At 42.9% G+C, this 20,235-nt stretch overlaps 1 protein-coding gene across 1 annotated transcript in view; it reads left to right on the top strand.

Annotated features, from left to right (window-relative positions):
- The first annotated feature begins 1,283 nt into the window (after positions 1-1,283).
- Positions 1,284-20,235, top strand: part of ADCY7 (adenylate cyclase 7) — a 125,449-nt gene continuing 106,497 nt past the window's right edge. The window contains exon 1 of the mRNA XM_043990368.1: positions 1,284-1,412. The gene's annotated coding sequence lies outside the window, so the exon portion shown is untranslated. The remainder of the gene's footprint in view (positions 1,413-20,235) is intronic.

Raw genomic sequence — 20,235 nt, 5'->3', positions numbered from 1 at the left:
CTCTATAGGATACCTTCTAACTCTAAATCTTATACTTTCAATACATATACAAACAATTTTCTCAAGAGTTTTTGGTGTTCTGACCTGGTTTCAAGAGTTTTGACTCAACAACTTCCTCTCTCACCTGGCTTGAGCTGCCCCCAGAAAGAAAGGACTAAATTTCTAAAATCAATTAAGCCTGACCTGAGGCTTTGCCTTCTTACTCTGTTCCCAAAGAAGTTACAACATCTCCTTTTAGAGTCAGTTTAGTTCTTCCTGGATACCGCACATATATCAGACACCCTGTGAATAAAATATGACTCAGTGGTGAGAAGAAAGAGAGCAGTGCTGTATTTTTTGAATTTGTTTTCAAACTGTTTAATTCACTAAGCTAAGTTGCCAAATGTTTTGTGGGGCCTTTTTGTAGATCAAAATAATCCATTTTGTCCTTTATATTTTGGTGAAAGGACAGTGCACTTTAAAATCCGATTATTCCTTTTTTGAAGCCAACCCTTTGATAGATCTGTGATTTTCATGGGTTTCGGGTGCTTGAAACCCTCCTCCCCACCACCAAATACCGACCTTTCCACAGCTTCTCTACCTGTCGTTTTTATCCATGCACATCCTCCTGATCACCCAACTTTATGAAGTTGCCCTGTAAGATACATCCAGATTTCACTTTTAGAGACCCTGGACGAAAGGATTTTATTTTCTGTACGCCTTAAATTTAACTGAGCTTTTAAAAACAAAAAGTTGAACTAAAGTTAGCCATTATCTTGGTGGGAGAGGGACGGGGTTTAGTTGTGTGCTTTTTTTTTTAATGAGCGTCGTTCCAAAGTTCCACAGACGGCTTGTTTCTTGCTTTTTCCAAAAGTACTTTCTCCTCTCTTAAAACGTGTTCACGTGAGTATGTGTTTGTGTGTGTGTATGGGTATGTGTATTTGGGTGTATGTATGTGTGTGTGTCTGTGTGTGTGTGCATGTTCATGTGCTCCCGCCCTCGCGCGCCCACTGCACTCTCGCTAGTCCTTGGGACCCCTCTGGATTCCTGACTGCGGAGGTTTCTAAGCCGCCACCACCAGCGAGAAGCCGCCTAAGGCCGACCGCCCACGAGTCTTCCCCGCCCCACTCGCGTTTGGGAGAGGGGATGGGCCACGCTCTCCCGCGGCAGCCGGTCTTGTGGCCCAAGACCTTTTGGCCTGCACCCCTCTGGCCCCACAGCTTTGCGTGAGCTGGGACAGCGGAGGCAGAGGAGTTTCCGCCCCCACGCCCCCGCAGCAGCTCCGTGGGGAGGAGAGAACCGGGCTGGCGAGCGCTCCCTCCTCCGCCACGCGCTTTCCTCCCCGTAGCTCCCTTGGTACTGAGACCGAAGCCGCTTCTCCGCGCAGAGCTGAGCCGAGCCAGGGCGAGCCCGGAACGCGGTGGCTGCGGCAGGTGAGTTCGGCGAACCCCCGTGGGGCCCCAGGACGGGGCGGGGCGGGGGGCACATTTGGGATCCGGAGCTGAGCCTAGGTCAGGGTCTGACGGCAGGCAGGACCGACCAGCCAGCTCTCTCTCGTCCCTTCAGCCCAGCTGTGCTATCAATCCCCATTCCAGCTGTGATACCCCCTTACTCACTTCCTTCCGTATTGGTTCCCCCATTGCCTCTTTACCCTCCCACAGCACCCAGCTCCTTCTGCCCTCCAGCTCCCTTCTTCTTAGTCCCCAGGACAACTAGGGCCAGGAAGGGAATGGACGGAGTGTGTTGGTTGTGGACCCAGGCTGAAGGAGCACTTTATCCTTCCCTTCCAGGATCCATGAATTTGGTGCGTGGGTTGCTGGGGAGTGGGGGTGGGGGAGGTGACGTTCATCACCCTTGGGGAAGGAGGCTGCCCGGGGTCGGCCGAAAGGGCGGGAAAGGAATGAAGTCCCTCGTTTGGAATCCGAGGGCAGACCGCGAAGTGAGAAGTCATCGAGGAAGAAGGAGACGAGAGTGAGACAGCCGCTGTAGCCTTGCCTCTGTCTGGGGGCACATTTCTTGGGCGCTGTCCCAGGGACCCTTCTCCCTCGGTAAAATGAGGACGGCTCACCAGCTGGAAGTCGCAGTGGTGAAAGGCGCCCAGCCCGTGTCCGAGGGCGTGGTGTTAGGGGAGATTGTGTTGGGAATCAGGCACTGCTTGGTGCCCTGGGAGGAGATAAGCTGGACTCGCAGGTTCAGGCGAAACTGACTTTCAGTCTCAGTTCCTGCAACAAAATTGCTCTGTGACTTTGCGCGAATCCTTTCTCCTCCGGTTTCTTCATGAGCAAAACGAGAGATTTGGATTAAATGATTTCCAAGGGCCCCTTCCGCTTCTAAAAAACCCCCAGGGCATTGACTTCAGGTGGTGTGGGTGTAAAGAGGAGTGGAGGAACGAGAAAGAAGGGTGGTGTCCTGGCTAGAATAAAAGGTTCTGGAGTCAAGAGACTTGGCGTTTGAGTGACTTCAGGAAGGCTATAACCTTTCTGAGCCTGGTTTTCCTGAAGGAAGGTGTGGTGCTATTGAAAGAGGGGCAGAATCTTGAGTTAGATGTTATGAATTCGAATCCTGCCTTCTGCCTTGGGCTGTCACTTAACTTATCTATGCCTTAGTTTCCTTTTCTGCAAAATGAGGGAGTTAAACTAGCTAACCTTTAAGTTCTCCTCTTCAGTAGTGTTGACTCTTGGTGATGCCATTGGGGTTTTCTTGGCAAAGATGTGGGAGTGGTTTGTCATTTCCTTCTCCAGCTCATTTTACCGGTAAGGAAACTGAAGCAAATGGGGTTAAGTGACTTGTCCAGGGTCACAAAGCTAGTAAGTGTCTGAGGTTGCATTTGAACTCAGGTCCTTCTGACTCCAGGCCAGTCACTCTATGCAGTTTGTCACCTTGACTCCCTTTTTAAGGTCCCTGTCAACTATGGTCTTATTATCCCATTATTTACTATTCCATCCATCCAAGTAGCCTCTTTCTCCCTTTTCACTTGTATGAAGGGTGGGGTTTAGGGTTTTCTTCTCTGAGCCTCATTTACCTTATTAGTAAAATAATATTTTTGCTGCTTACTTCACAGGATTATTGAGGAAACTATTTTGTAAACCTTTTAAATAGCTATTTAAATATGAGCTAGCTTTATTTATTAGGTTGGGTTCTCATCGAGGCTTCTGAAGTGACTCTGGCTAAGCGCCCTAGCCACACTAGGTTTACCTGTCTACATTGAGATTCTTCCTGAGTCTGTTTAGGATTTTCAGAGATTTCCTACCCTCTCTACACCTTGAATGCACTTAATCAATAAAGAACTCTGATAAGAGAAGCCTCCTGATAGTCCTGGTCTTGTGCCTAGTCATACCAGGGTGAACTCCTTGTTTCACTGCTGTTTAAAATGCTCATTTGCATATGACTTTATATGTCACTTGCATCGAATCACAGATCCAGAGAAATCCCTTACACCTAGCCTAGTGTGAAGGAAGGAACTGTGGCTAGTCCATAACCTTACTATAGTAAGGCTTCAGCAAATAAGGATTGGCCTAATAGAGGTAAACACTAGTGTCTGCCTTTTTGGATTGGATGAGCCAGCACTTCAGGTTGGAATTTCCTCAGAGATAGAAAGCATTTATTTATTAAGCACATATTATGTGCCAGACTCTGTGCTAAGCGCTGGGGATAAAATACAAGCAAACCAGACAGTTCTATCCATAAGAAGCTTGCGTTCCATTGGTAGGGATGTGCAAACATACAGAGGAGCTGGAGATGGTGGGGAGGAGACCAGAAACATAGTAAGATGGTTCATATGGCAAGCAAAAGCCTACACTGTGAGTTGGGGAAGTATGGCTGGGGCCCTTCCTGAAAGGTCTGGTTGAGGGGGTTTATTAATCAGGAGAACAAGGCCTCAGCAAGGAGGTTTCCCAGGTGGGAAAGTGGGTGGTGAGGAGGGGTGGCTATGGGACAGATCCTAGCACTTGAATTCTAGTCACTTGGGACAATCAAAGGGTAAGCATTGGCTTGAACTTTGTAAACTTGGCCCAGTGGTTTTAAGCCCTGGAAAGCTTCCAGATGCATAGAGACATAGATATTTTTTTCTTCATCTTTTCTTATCCTGCACCATCTCCATCGTAGTCCTGAAAGGCAAGAGAAAAACTAGAATTTTGTTTTTTAGTTGTGCCTAACTCTTTGTAACCCCATTTGGGGTTTTCTTGGCAAACTGAAGTGATTTGCCTTTTCTTTCTCCAGCTCATTTTACAGAGGAGGAGCTGAGACAAACCAGGTTAAATGACTTGCTCAAGGGCACACAACTGGTGTCTAAGGTTGGATTTTAACTCGGTTCCTTTTGACTCCAGGGCCATACTCCTATCCACTGTGCCACGTAGGTGCCCCCCTCCCAACCTAGAATAGTCTCCAATTTTATTTAATCTTTGTACCCTATCCCAGTGAACACAATGCTCTGTATAAATTTGGGGCTTAATAAATGTTTATTATTGAAGTCTTGCAACATAGTACAGTGAAAAGAACACTGGACTTGGAGTCACTTGACCTGGGTTTGAATGCTGACTTTAAAAACTTGATTTCTGTGATAGGAGAGCAAGTCTCTGAGCCCCAGTTTCCTCATATGTAAAATGGGGCTAATCACACCACCTCAGAGTTTCTGTGATAGAAGCATTTTATAAATTCAAAAGTATTATATAGATGTGAGATGATTGTAGTGAATGCCACTGTGGGTTTCATTAAAATTCCATTCTGAGGTAGGAGCTGAGATGACCATTTCTCATCTTGATGCCTTTTCATGAGTTGTCTCTGGTGCCTGGGATGCATTCGTTCACTCCCCCCATATGCCTCTTTGAAGCCTTCATTTCCTTCAAGATTCAACTGAAGGGGCAGCTAGATGGTGCAATGGATAGAGTACCGGCCCTGGAGTCAGGAGTACCTGAGTTCAAATCCGGCCTCAGACACTTAACACTTACTACCTGTGTGACCCTGGGCAAGTCACTTAACCCCAATTGCCTCACTAAAAAAAACAAAAACAAAAAAAAAACAAGACTCAACTGAAGTCCTACTTTCTACATGAAGTCTTTTCCAATTCCTCTGATTCCCAGTTGCTGGTAAACTCCCTCCCGAAAATATTTTGTATTTGTTTTTTCATCATTTAGGCATATTCAATATGCTGTTTCTCCTATCAAAACATAAGCTTCTTGAGGGCAGGACTTGTTTCACTTTGTCTCTGTATTACCAGGACTTAGCACAGTGCTTGATAACATACATAGTAAACTGCTTATTAAATGCTTTTTTGACTGATTGGATGTCATCTGGATCAACGTCCTCATAGAGAAGTTTAGTTCAATTCAGCAATAGTTTATTAAGCACCCAATATCTATTCCAGGCACGGTGCTAACTGCTGGGGATACAAATTTGTTTTTAAAAGGTCTGCCCTCAAGAAGCTTAAAATCTATAAATAATTTGCTCCAAATCACATAGGTAGCAAATAGTAGCTGAACCCAGATTTGGATGGGCCCAGCTTGGTCCCTGACTCCAAACCACCCATGCTGGTCTCTGAATAAAAGCAAACACTTGTTAAGTAGCTCCTTTGTGTCCTTACAGCACACAAAAGTTAGTAGAGGACTCTGGTGGAACTTTTCTTCCCAGTAAGTGTTTATCTTCTCTAAACTACAGCGTTAGGCAGCCTATGGGTTATGTATGTTTTGTCTTGTTCTCTTTTTTTGTTTCAGGGACATCTTGTTTCCCCAGCTGGATGATGAGCCCCAGTAGGAAAAGGATCTAGCCCTTAGTTGGTGACTTTCAATGCACCTGGCACAGGGCTGGGCACAACAGCCCTTTCACTGAATTGCTGGTTATTAAGTCAATAATCAGTGTCAATAATAATAAATCTAGTCCTTATGAGGAGACTTATACCTTTCAATTTGTATAACCTGGATCTCCAGACTTTAAATGAATAACTCAAAGTAAAATTCAAGCTGTTAGATTCTTGAATAAAAATACACTTTTTTTTCCTCCCCTGGATATAAATTTCCTCACCCCAAACACACAGAAATTCACATCTGAAGTAGATTCACTTCATCAAGTTTTGCTGCAACAGTGCCGTTTAGCCAGAGAATGGTTGTATCTGCTTTTATCTGAGAGGGAGGTGAGCTTGATATCTGATCTCAGAGAGAGTCAGCCTTGGCTTCTGGTGTACAAAGCCCTGGGCACGGTTGGTAACTGAAATAGACTTAAGTAAATTTTTTTTTCTCTTGGCTCCAGACCAGGAAATATTGACAATAAAGATATCAGAAGCCTCCAGTCACTCATCTAGCTCCTGTTCAGAGGCCAAAGATAATTTTTTTCCCCGAAGCTGAGTTCATTGGGCCTGATTTCAAAGTGGGAGGAGTTGAACTTGTGGGCTAAGGACGAAGGTGGTGGGATTTCCTTCTCTGAAGACCTTTTTGGTAATAATAACTGCTCAGATTTCTGTGCTTCAGAGTCTTTAAAGGGCTTTCCACATTAGATGGCTATTACAAGTATTATAGCCCTAATTTACATATGAGGACCATAACTCAGGAAGTGGAGCATAATACAGGTTTTAGAGGGAATGTGGGAGCCAAGCCTCCTAAATAATCCTACATTCTTCCTACTACGCCATATACCAGTAGGGCTCTTTGGGGCAGTTAGTCAATCAGCTATCATTTATTTAACACTTAGTATGTGTCAGGCACTGTGTAGGGCTGCATTTAAACCACTGTGGTGAAGGGGAGTAGGAGATAGCATTGTGCCAATTAGCATTACGGTAGACTCTATCAGCCCTGAACCTCCCTAGCCTTGTAAAGTTCCTCCTCACTTATGTATGGGAGCCAAGCCAAAGGTTTCCTTGGTTGTATTTTAAATGGAATATCACATGAACACAAGGGGGAAATTACTAGGCAATGGGGTATAGTCCTTGGAGCATGCCCAGTATACTGGTATCAACCCACAGGGAGCCCCCCATTGGCCAGTCTCTTGTACCTCCTCCCACACCTTAAATGGGTAAAGATGGTTATATCAGTAGTTGTATAGAACATATGAGGGGCAGCTAGGTGGTGCAGTGGATAGAACACTGGCCCTGGAGTCAGGAGGACCTGAGTTCAAATCAGGTCTCAGACACTTAACGCTTACTAGCTGTGTGACCCTGGGCAAGTCACTTAACCCCAATTGCCTCACCAAAAAAAAAAAAAAAAGAACATATGGTAGGATGGTCCTGGGTAGGAATGATCCTACTTGAATGTGGAAGAAAGTAAAGTTGATTTTGTCGTTCTGAGGCATCCAGAGAACACTGGCCCTTTTTTTGGAGATGAAGAAATACTTTTCAGCCCTTGAAAAAAGTTAGATTGCTTCCTCCCCATTGCTCAGGGCTCTCCCTGGGTAGGCTTCAACTTGGTTGAAATGTATCAGTTTTCTGATTGTGGCTTTCTCTTGACTCAAATTTGTTCTTGTCTTTGGGACTTAGGAACCCAGGCTCTTTTCATGTCCCAGGTGACGTCTGCAATTTGATTAAGTGAACATTTACTAAGTGTCTGGTGTGTACAAAGAACAGCACTTTATCCTTGAGGGATACAGGATAATGAGTAAGATACCCCTACTCTCAGCCCTCTAGTAGATCATAAAATGATAGAGAAAGAAAGGACCCTAGAAATCATCTAGTTTAGTCCTCTTTTCTTACTTTACAGAAGAAGCTGAGACCCAGAGAGGGGCGTGATTTGCTCCAAGCCACATGGTGAGTGAGTAAAACAGCTGGGGCTAGAACCTAGCCAGGAATCTTGTATTCCATGAGACGGTTATCAATGTTCTTAGCCACCTTTTAAAAATCCATCATGTCTCTTTTTGACGGAATGACAGTTATTTGTTCCTTTGTCATAAAAGGTCTTTGCTGGGAAGGCAGTATGATATAAACTAGATAGATTCTGAGCGCTCTTGTAGCTTTAAATCTTTGTTTTTCAGTTGTATCCAATTGTATCTGACTGTGACCCCATTTAAGATTTTCTTGGCAAAGATACTGGAGTGGTTTGCCATTTCCTTTCCCAGCTCATTTTACAGATGAGGAAACAGAGGCAAACAAGGTTAAGTGACTTCCTAGGGTCACACAGCTAGTAAGGGTCTGAGGTTGGATTTGAATTTAGCTCTTCCTAACTCCAAGTCCAGGGCTCTATCCAGTATACTAACAGCCCCTGCTTTAAATCTGCATTCCTATAATTATTATTTTTTTTTTGCAGGGCACTGAGGGTTGTGACTTGCCTAGTGTCACACAGCTAGTAAGTGTCAAGTGTCTGAGGCCGGATTTGAACTCAGGTCCTCCTGAATCCAGGGCTGGTGCTTTATACACCGAGCCACCTAGCTGCATGCCCCCCCCCCCACTATAATTCTTATTTCTAATTACATTAAGTCCAAACTTCTGTACTTGGCATTCAAGGCATTCTACAACCTGGCTCCCCTGTTCTCTCCAACCTTATTTCTTCCAGCCACACCAGTTTTCTAACTTTCCAAAACCACAAACTTGGTTCTGACATGGTTTTTTCTCACATTCTTTTTTTTTTTTAAAGCAAAAAAAGATGGAGGGATGATCTGGCTTTCCCCAAGTTGTTTGAGATCCTGTACTGTAACAGAATAATTGGCATTAGCTTGCTTGTACCTGGAAAGAGGGTCATTGTGCTGCTTGATTGTCTTTTGGCAACTAAAACTGTCCTTAGATGTATTTATGAGTAGCTGATGAGAGACACACTGGCAGTCTACTTCCCAGATTTTGCCTACAGGGTCCAGTGGCATGTAAGAGCCAGAATTCACCACAGAAAGTGTTAGTAACATTCTCCATGAGTTCTTTGGAGAAAGAGCCAATTAAAGAAAAACAAGCAGGTGAAAGTGGTTCTTATGTATTTGCTTTAGAACTGACAAGAAGAGGAAGACATCCTCGTTTAAGTTCCTTTCCTAGAAATGCTCACATATATAGGCTACCTACCTACCTTCCTACCTATATACATACATATGTTACTACATAACTCTGTCCCAGGCCAGCCAGCCTATGAGTTCTTCCAGGACAGGGAGAAGACCATGTCATCTTCTCCTTCTACTTCCTCCATAATGCTAGGCAAGCAACAAAACAAATCTGCCAAAGAAGGGAGGGGGACACAGATGATGTGCAAAATATATAGGCTGACTTAGAAACACAACTGCTGGGCACTGGTCACCCTTCTGAGGGGGAAGGTGGGAGGGGGGTATCAGCAAATACATATTTACATAAAGTTTACGTATGCATTTTGGGACAGTGAAGTATCTTTTCAGGTAATGGTGTCTAAAAAGTGGTGTTACTCATCCCCTGGAGTTGTGGTTTCTTGGCTTTCTTTCTCCTGTTTTGTCCATTTCTTGCACATCATCTGTGTCCCCCTCCCTGCTTTGGCAAATTTGTTGCTTGCCTAACATTATGGAGGAAGTAGAAGGAGAAGACACGGTCTTCTCCCTGTCCTGGAGGAACTCAGTCTGGCTGGCCTGGGACAGAATTATGTAGTAATGTTTGTATGAATGTATGTTAAATAAGTAAGTAAGTAAGTAAATAAATAAATAAATAAATGTGTGTGTGTATATGTGTATATATATGAAACACAAGGTAGCCTGAACTGTCAAAATGAACTGCCACAATAACTCATATTTATATAGTCCTCAGAGTCTTACCATAACTTTCTTTACTGGTCACTTACGTTTTTTGGGCCTCAGTTTCTTAATTTGTAAAATGAGGAGTTTGGACAAGATGACCACTAAGGTATATTGCAATAGCCTCATAATCGGACTGCTGGACTCCAGTCTCTCCCCTCCCTAATGCACTCTCCTTTAGGCTACCAAATGGACATTCCTGAAGCACACATCTGATTGTGCATGCCCCTTTCTGCTCAAGAAGCTTCAGTGGCTCCCAGGCACCTCTAGGACAAAATACAAAGTCCTCTGACATTTAAAACACTTTACAATCTGGTTTCAATCTATTTCTTCCAGATTTATTTCCCAATTACTCCCCCTCACAAACTTTTTTATGTTCTAGCCAAACTGGACTGCTTAATGTTTTCCACACATGAAATTCCTTCTCTCATCTCCATGTCTTTGCATAAGCTCTCTCCTACCCTGAGAATGTGCTCCCTTTTCCCTCTTTACTCTTTGAAATCCTGAGCCTTGGGTGCAGCTAGCATTTCCTAGCTCACTTTTCTCATCCATAAAATGGGAACAATCATATTTTCAAGTGCTGGCACCTTTCCTGAAGGCCCCATCCCCTGAAATTTATGTTGCATTTATTTTGTTTATTTTATTGTTTACTTAATGTACGTGCTGCTCTCTTCAGTTCTCTTCCTTGACTTTTATTAAGTGCTATTCTCACAATCTTTATATCACACATAGCACTTAACTCATAGTAGATGTTCAATCAGTGATGAATAAATGGACAAAAAAGTCATTGAGAAATTGGATCCAGCTCCAAAGAGAGGAATATGGAATTTATTCAAGTGATGGTTTGGCGCTACTAGAGTTTGTTGAGTAAGGGAGTGACATGGTTACCTGTGTCTTAAGAATATCAATATGGCAGATATGTGGAGAATGTGTTGAAAATAGCTAGCATTTTTATAGTGCTTTTATGGTTTGCAAAGCAATCACATGTTATTTCCTCAGAGAGGGAGAGACTTCCAGATCTAAATTCTATGTTCTTGCGATCAAAGGGAGCCTTTAGGAGTCATCTCATCCATTCCCCTGCCTTCTGTCAGGGCTTCATCTGTCTCGCCTTTGACCAGGAGTGTATAGGCTCTTATAACAGAGAGATCAGACAGCAAGCCTCCAGCCAGGGAAATTTTGGATGAAGGCAAAGGGCCTGGAGGTGAGTCGACACATTGGAATGCCCCCTCTGTGCCTTGCGTGTGTGCAAATCAATCTCAGAGGAAGTTGACTGAATTAACCCCAGTGTTATGCCTGGCTTGGCCTGCCACGGTGATGAGTGCCCCACACTTAGGGAACTTGTACCCAGATGCTCCTGTCAGGGAACTGGGGGGCTGGGGAAGGAAGAGAACTTGAGGAGAGAAGGCCAGAGGCCAGAGCAGCAGATGGAAAAATAGTAAGGAGTCCGGAGACACGGCCCCAGCTTCTGAGCTGAGTCAGCCCTTGGAGCTGAGGGAATTCACCATCTGTCCAGCTGTAGGAGTTTTCATTCTTACATTTTTGCAGAGAGTATCTGTTCAGAGATTTGGGGACGGGGTGTGGTGATAATTCATCCCCTTCTGAATGGGTTTTCAATTTGGAAGGGATCCTCGTCATCATTTAGTCCAACCTCTTCATTTTACAGTAGAAGAAACTGAGCTTCAGAGAAGAGAAATGGCTTGCTCAAGTCTTATGGTTTTATAAAGTAGTCTTGGTCCGACTTTAGTTCACCTCTCCGTGGGTGAAGTACAGCAGTCTGTGCTGCATTGGCTTGGTGTCTCCAGCTTCCGGTTTGGCAGAGTCACAGAGAAGGGGAAGGTGGGTCCAGATAAGTTTAGGAGGGGAAACAGCTTTGTAAAGAATTAATTCTTTACAGCACAAAGGTTCTCCTTGGCCTTCCCCCTCCCCCACCCTCACTTTAAAAATTAGCTATGATACTCTGCCTCACTTTACACCTTCTGGAAAGTGGGGCCACAGCTGGGTTTGTGTCCTGGTGTCACAGCTGTGTGCCCAGTCCTCTTGGTCATTGGTTCCTTGGCTGGCTGGCAATGGGAGCTTTTGAGGTCCTCCCCTTTTCTGTATTTGGTTCTTTTTCTATCAGACATTTAGCGAAGTCCTTCTGTTCCCTTACCAGAACCTCTTGCTTCAGTCGCATTGCTGTGCCTGTTCCTCAGCAAAGCCTTGCGCTTCCTTGTTCTTACTGTGTCCTTCCTTTGCCAGGAATGCCTTTCTTCTACATTTCAAGCTGTTCATCCTTGTCTTCTAAGGACCAGCTCAAATACCACTTCCACGACAACAGTTTCCCTTGATCCCCTCGAAGGGATCTTTTTCTTCTCTGAAGTTCTGCGTCATTTTCTGACTGTGTAGCTCCTGCTAATTTAATGTATTAATGTATTTTATCTGCCTCCTAGACAGGAAAGGACAGCTAGGTGGCACAGCAGATAGAGTACTTGGCCTGGAATCAGCAAGACTCATCTTCCTGAGTTCTAATCTGGCCTTAGATACTTGCTGGCTCTGTGACCCTGGGCAAGTCATTTAACCCTGTTTGCCTCAGTTTCCTCTCTCTGTAAAGTGAGTTGGAGAAGGACATGGCAAAACACTCCACTTTCTTTGCCAAGAAAATTGGAAATCGGGTCATAGAGTCAAACATGACTGAAAAATCACTGAAAACAACAGACAAGGAATAGCATCCAGGTACAGGGAATAGAGTATTGGACTTGAAGTCAAGAAGACCTGGGTTCAAATCTTCTCTGTTACATTTATGGGTTGTGGCATCTTGGGCAAGCCAGTAACTTCTCTGAGCCTTAGGCAACTCTGTAAGACTTGCTACTGAGTTATAGATGGATACTAAGTGAAGATGGTGTCACAGCTCTGTGACTTGTTGGTGTACTAGACTGTAAACTTTAGGAGAATAGGGATTCCTATCATCTTATTTCAAAGCTGAGTGATATAGTAGAAAGATCATGAAAATTGAAGTTAGGAGAACTGAGTTTATAACCCTGGCTTCAGTAATAACTGTATTACATCTCTAAATCTCAGTTTTGTCATCTGTAAATGGAGAATAATAATGCCTATTTTTCCTGCCTCATGGAGTTGTTGTAAGAAAAGTACTTTGTAAACTTTAGAGTGCTCTACAAATAATAATAATCTTCACATTACTTGTAACATCTTACACATAGTAGATACTTAAATGATGAATCAATGAGCAAACGGGTTATTAGGAAACAAGAGACACTGACCGGAGGAGGAGGAGGCTACAACTTTCTTCAACTAAGTGGAAAGGAATTCAGTCTAAGCCACTATGGTGCAACTGAATGAATGCTAAATTTGGAGTCAGAGAATTTGGATTTGAATCTGGCCTCTTGGACATGTTGGTTATTCCAGTTTTAAATCTGTAATCCCTCTCTGGGAGTGTCTCAGTTTCATCATTTGTAAATTAAGGGCAATATAATAGAAAGAGTCCTGGACTTGCACTCAGAAGACTTGGGTTCAAATCATAGCCTTAAGCTGTTCAGTGTGTGAACATGGGCAAATAAATCACTTAGCTGGGGCAGCTAGGTGGCGCAGTGGATAGAGCACCGGCCCTGGATTCAGGAGTACCTGAGTTCAAATCCTGTCTCAGACACTTGACACTTACTAGCTGTGTGACCCTGGGCAAGTCACTTAACCCCCATTGCCTCACAAAAAAAAAAGAAATTAAAAAATAAATCACTTAGCTTTTCTGAGCTCCAGCTTTGATCCTCAGAGAGACAACATGGTCTCTAAGGCCCCTTCTGGCTTGAAAGTTTGCAGATCCTGTCTTATTGGGGGGGTGGGGGGGGAGGCACAGTGTGGTGAGGAGGCAGTGGAAGCAATAAAGAGAATTTATTTTTAGGAATTTCACTGGTCCTGTTTTCTGTGTACCCATAATGCAAATAGATATATAACCATAATGTTTAGCAAAGCATTGCCAGAAACTCACTAAGGTGGGTATAGATTGGTATGGCATTTTGACTTGGAAGGTGATTCCCTAGATCATAGTGATCATGGGTTTAGAGCCAGAAGGAATCTTAGGAATCATTTGTCCATTTCATTTTACATATTTGGAAACTGAAGCCCAGAGACATTAAATGACCAACTCAGGGTTACACAGGTAGTAGAATTTGAACTCACTTCCTCTAACTCCAACCCCACTGCTGTACTGTGCTAAACACTCCTCCTTTGAAATTCTCTATTTGTTGTGTGACAGAGACCCTGTGGGGCAAGACCCCTGAGAAGTCTTTTTCAAAGGAAGGATTTTAAGGTGCATTCTTCAAGGCACCACTGGGTGTATTTGTAGTTAGAAACTGGGGGTTGGGGAAACCTGTCTCATTGGTGCCTTTGGGAGGGGCAGGAAGTAATTCATTTCATCAGCTATTTATGTAGTGTCTAGGCTTGTGGTAGGTGCTATGGGGAAAATAGAAACAGAAGACCCAAGAGCAGCCCTTAAGGAGCTCACAGTTGTGAACTTGACAAGTACTGGCAAACACAAAACAACGTTCCAGAGGATGTGGTATTCTACATTGCAATATTTGGCAGCTCTGTGGTGGGTTCTGGGAGCCCCTGGGCCTGACTACAGAGGTTGTCACTTGTATTTTAGTAGCATTAATAGTAATATTATCATTAGCTCCTATTTATGTAGAAAGTACAGTTTAAAAAGTGTTTAACTCTACAAAATGTAAAATAAATACTTTTGATTATATAAAATTAAAAAGCTTTTACACAAACAAAACTAATGTAACCAAAATTATAAGGAAAGCAAAAAACTGGGAAAGAATTTTTGCAACAAATATCACTGATAAAGACTTCATTTCTCAAATGGATATGGAACTGAGTCAAGTTTATAAAAATACAAGTCATTCCCCAGTTGATAAGTGGTCAAAGGATATAAACAGGTAGTTTTCAGACAATGAAGTCAAAACTATCTATAGTCATATGAAAAAATGCTCTAAATCACTATTGATCAGAGAAATGCAAATGAAAACAACTCTGAGGTACCACCTCACACCTATAAGAGTGACAAATATAACAAAAAGGAAAATGTTGGATATTTGAGGGGATGTGGGAAAACTGGGACACTAATCTACTGTTGGTGGAGTTGTGAACTGATCCAACCATTCTGGAGAGAAATTTGGAACTATCCCCAAAAGGCTATAAAACTGTGCATACCCTTTGATCCAGCAATACCACTATTAGGTTTATATCCCAAAGACATCCCACAAAAAGAGAAAAAGACCTATTTGTACAAAAATATTTATAGCAGCTCTTTTTTTGTGGTAGCTGAGAATTGGAAATCAAAGGAATGACCATCAATTGGGGAATGGCTGAATAAGCTGTGGTATATGATTGTAATGGAATATTATTGTTTTATAAGAAAAGAAAAGCAGGATGATTTCAGCAAGGCCTAGAAAGTATAGTAAAGTGAGCAGAACCAGGAGAACATTGTGCGCAGTGACAGCAATATTGTTTGATGAAGAACTGTGAATGACTTAACTATTCTCAGTAATACAATGATCCAAGATAATCCCAAAGGACTAATGATGAAGCATACTATCCGCCTCCAGAGAAAGAACTGACATTGATTGAACACAGACTAAAGCATGATATTTTTCACTTTCTTTCATTTTTAATTCGATTTTTCTTGTACAAAATGACTAAGTGTTTAACTCACAATAATCCTCTGACATAAGGTATATGGGCATACACATACACACACTGTATATGTGTATACATGTACATGAATATGTTATCCTTCCCATTTTACCAAGAGAAAACAGTGGAACTCAAATGACTTGTTTGCAATCGCAGGACCAGTAATTGTTAGAACTTGTTTGCTGTTAGTTAGTGGGAGAGCAAAGACTTGAACTTGGGTCTTTTGGTTCTAAACTCTGCTCTGTCCCACTATACAGACTGGCTTTTTTTTTTTTTTTTTTTGCAGGGCAATTGGGGTTAAGTGACTTGCCCAGGGTCCCACAGCTAGTAAGTGTCAAGTATCTGAGGCTGGATTTGAACTAAGATTCTCCTGAATCCAGGGCTGGTGCTCTATCCACTGCGCCACCTAGCTGTCCCCAGATTGGCTTTTTATGAGGGCATTTCGCTGTGACTCAGAACATTTCACAATCGTATTTTTCACAGAGCTTTCATTACTCTTTGTGAGGGTGAGAGGTAAGACTTTTCTCTCAATGTATTAGGGATTCTCTGGGGTTACTATCCTAGGGCCAAGCCAGCTATATCTCTCCCTCAAGGTTCTAGGGGTACCCCTGAGGGGCTAAGGGTCTCTCCTCTAATGTCATCAACTTGAATTCTTATTTTGGTATGGTCTCCCCACTGTTAGCTGCCATTGGTAGCACCTCAGTTCTGTTCAACCAATTAACATCCATTAGCTTAAATATAGCATAAAAAGTAATACAAGCATTCTCTTCCCTCTTCCCACTAACACATACTCATTTCAGGGACTCTCTCATATCACATTGGTTTTTGAGGAGAATGGGCTTAGAGGTAAGATGGTTTTTACTTAAGATTAGATCTACTAATTTACATCCAGATGCAGCGTAGCTGCTGAATGAATCCTTATCTCCACTACTGCAGGATTGGCTTCTGAAAATGGCATGTTTTATGGCCTCAATGCAGGACCAGCTGACTGAAACCATGACAAGGACTCATCCCAGATCTTGGGTGGCTTGCTCTCCTGACCTTTAGAAATATACAAGGTCATAGCCTCCAGTTTCCTTCTCCTAAAATGCAAGAACACCAAGACCAAGAACTGAGGCCTGTACTCATGGCCTCCACGTTGGCCTTGGATGGGCAGGGCACAAAGCCTCTCCTCTTACAACATCACCTTTTCTCATTAGAGAAGTTGTTGCTGTTTGTCCTTTGTACTCAGAGAGGACCATGACATTGTTGTGATCCCATGACTTGCACTGAACTGGATTTAAGGGAGGGAGGGCTTTGCAAAGTCACCAACTTCACTCTGTCCTCTAGAGCCTAATGGGTCCAGTGGCAAGATATATATCAGGACAACTGGAGAAGGCCCCAGATGTTTAAGGCAATTGGGGTTAAGTGACTTGCCTAGGGTCACACAGCTAGTAAAAGTCTGGGGTGAGATTTGAACTCAGGTCTTCTTGACTCCAGGGCCAGTGTTCTATCTACTGTTCCACCTAGCAGCCCTTCATTGTAGAAGTAGGCAAACCAAGAGAAGGAAGAGATACTGGTTGTGGGGTGCCTTTTGAATGCATATTCGAGTTATAGCTGTTCAGGTACCACTAATCAAAGAGACTCCTACTTACATGTAGTTAGCTGGCTAGGACCACTTACAGAGCATCTATGCATGCTCCAGGTGTTTCCATTATACTTAATGACTCTCCTCAGATCAGGCTCTCCAATCTTTTCCATGTGAAGAATTGTTATCAGTGGCTTGCTACATGCTCATAAGTATTGGGATCAATGGGCAATCCCCTGTTACATGTAGATGGAGAAACTGAGGTCCAGTGAAGCAGAGAGAAAGCTGGGGTTTGGACCTGATCCTCCTAACCCCCTGGGTCCTTGTTTGCCCCATTATAGAGGCAACACAATATAGTGAGTGGAAAGACTGAATTTGAATCTGGGCTTAGCCTTTCACTAGCTGTGAGAATGTGGCCGTGTCATTTAATTTCTCTGAATTTCATGAAGTTTCCTTTCTATAAAATAGAAATAATATTTTTACTTCCTAATTCATAGTGATATTATGGAAAAATGGTCTTTAAATCTGAAAGTCCTATATAAATTTGAGCTGCTGCTCCATGGAGATTTATGATCTTCAGAGAGTCACATATTTGGAACTAGAAATGACCTTAGAAGTGCAGCTTCCAAGTCCAGCCTTCTTATTTTACACATGAAGAAACTGACCCCAGAGAAATTAAGTGACATTCTCAGCTAGTGTCTGAGGCAGGATTTCTTTCTTTCTTTTTTTTTTTTTTCAGTATCAGTAGTATTTTTCCCCCAGTTACATGTAAAGATGGTTTTCAACACTCATTTTTATAAGATTTTGAGTTCCAAATTTTTCTCCCTCCTTCCCTTCCCTCCCCCCTCCCTAAGTTGGCAAGCAATCTGATATAGGTTATATTTGTACAATCGCATTAAATATATTTCCACATTAGTCATGTTGTGAAAGAAGAATCAGAATGTCACAGGGGAAATAGGTGGTGGGGGTCCTTAGGTATTCCTCTTTAAAGAATTCCAACTCTCACACACAGTGCAATTAGAATCAAGATGGTCTTTTACTTGGGTGCTGGAGAAAGTGATCGAGAGGGAAGTCATGGGGAGAAGATGCCTTAGAGACATCTTTCTCCTCATGTGGAAGAAGGGCCAAAACTTTTATAGAGGACAGATGGGGTGATCACCTGACAGTGGAAAGTTCCCTTTTTGGGTGGGGAAAGCTTGAATGAAGGGTGGTAGTTCTGACTTCTGAAGCTATTTTTGTCCCCAGCATGCTTATCTCCCCCCTGCTTCTTTGGTGTGTCCATCCTTCAGTTTAGCTTCTCAAGGAGAAAACCTCTGAGTTAGACCAGACCCACATCACAAAACAAAAGTGAAAAAAACTCAAAAAAGAAAAAAACAACAAAAAAGTAAAAATAGCATGGTTCAATCTGCATTCAGATTCCACAGTTCTTTTTTCTGGATGTGGAGAACATTTTTCATCATGGGTCCTTTGGAATTGTCTTGGATCATTGTATTACTGAGAAGAGCTAAGTCTATCACAGCCAATCATCACATAATGTTGCTATTGCTGTGTACAGTGCTCTCCTGGTTCTGCTCACTTCACTCAGCATCAGTCCACTTAAGTCTTTCCAGGTTTTTCTGAAGCCTGCTGAGGTAGGATTTCAACCCTGACTTCCAGACTCCAAGTCTAGTGCCTTATACACCAGGGTGGTCCATCTACTAGTGGACACCTCAGTAGTGTCTCTGCCTTCTCTCATTCTGTGTGATTCTTGTTTATGCCCTTCTATAAATCCTTCATAACTTGGGATTAATTGGTATTGTTCTTGGGAAATAAGAGTTATCCCTGAACCACTACAAAGAATCAAAGGAAGATGTTAGTTGTAAATAGTAAAGAATGGAAAGTAAGGTGATGTACCTAATAAGGCTCCATAGTAGAAACTGCCTTCATTAATGCAGTGGAGCAACTTTTCCATAACTTAGACTTAGATGATTATCTGGGAGCCCAGGGAGGTTAAGTTACTTGGAGGTTGTTAAGGGTTAAAATTCTAGCTAAACTGTCTAAAATATCTAATGAGTGGTCGCCAATAAATTATAAGCTTTAGCAAGAGTTAGACTTTTAAGCATTTATTAAGGAGAATAAGAATTTGGTAAAGAGAGAGAAAAAGGCCTAGATTCCTATCTATTAAAGGGAGAGCACATTTCTAGCTCCGCTCTCCACCAGAGTCCTCAGGAAAAAAAGCCCCAGAGTCAGCGCCATTCTCTTCCTTCCTCCTCCCACTAGTCCGCGTCACTTCCTCCCGCCAAAGAAAAGACTCCTGGTCTTGCCCTCAAAGACCTTCGCTTCATGGGCAGAACTCTTCTACAGTAAGTCTCCAGCAGGTGGCGTCATTCCAATCGTTACAAGGTGGTCACACAGTCAGTTAATAAGCATCAAGTGCTTTGCACAGTACTAATCACTGGAAATACAAATACAAGAAGAAAGACAGTCCCTACCCTCAAGGACCTTGCAATGAAGGTTAAGTGACTTGCCGAGGGTCACACAGCTAGTAAGTGTCAAGTGTCTGAGGCCGGATTTGAACTCAGGTCCTCCTGAATTCAGGGCCGGTGCTTTATCCACTGCGCCACCTAGCTGCCCCCAGGATCTTACATTCTAATGGGGGAAAACTGCCATCAAAGGAAGCTGAAAAGGTAGGAAGGCACACCAAAGGTATCTGGCAAAGGGGCATGGTAAAGAAAATCTGGAGTGCAGCCTGGAGAGGAATGAGACAGATACATAGCATGGATGAGGATCAGAACTTGAACCTAGACATTTTTATTCCAAGGTTGTCCTTTTATCCACTGTACCACACACCCTCCAAAGAATATTACTTGCATTTTTTTTTTAATTGGGCCTTTGTTTCAGGGAGAAACTTGGGGTCATAAAAATCACTAGGCAGTTTCCTAAATGCAAGCCAGCTTACTTTCTTTCTCTTTGATTCTGGGCCCAGCTCATTGTTCTTGCATAGTGTCTGTCTAAGATATGTGTACGGAAGGACCAGTTCCAACTGCCATCCACCCAGCTGTATATCATAGTGTGGACAATAGGCATTTTTTCATACACTGGTTTTTCCAGTGTGAGTAAGTGTCCTGAACTATTTTGAGTGATTATAGGTCTCTCTTAGGAGGATCTAGTATATTCTTGGGCTTGATGTAATCTGCATAATACTAACTGATATTTCTTGAAACTTCATTGAAACCTTTTGTTTTTATATCAGTTTCCCAATATGTACCTTACCCTCCCCCATGCCAAAAGCCATGCCTTATGACAAAGAAGAAAAAGAGAGAAAAAGAAATTCACGAAAACTAAGCAAGATCTGATAGTAGATACAGTGT

This window comes from Dromiciops gliroides, chromosome 2 (assembly GCF_019393635.1).
Source record: "Dromiciops gliroides isolate mDroGli1 chromosome 2, mDroGli1.pri, whole genome shotgun sequence".
NCBI classification, from domain to species: domain Eukaryota; kingdom Metazoa; phylum Chordata; class Mammalia; order Microbiotheria; family Microbiotheriidae; genus Dromiciops; species Dromiciops gliroides.
Note: the sequence above shows the minus strand (reverse complement) of the source record. Positions and strands in the feature narration are given on the sequence as shown.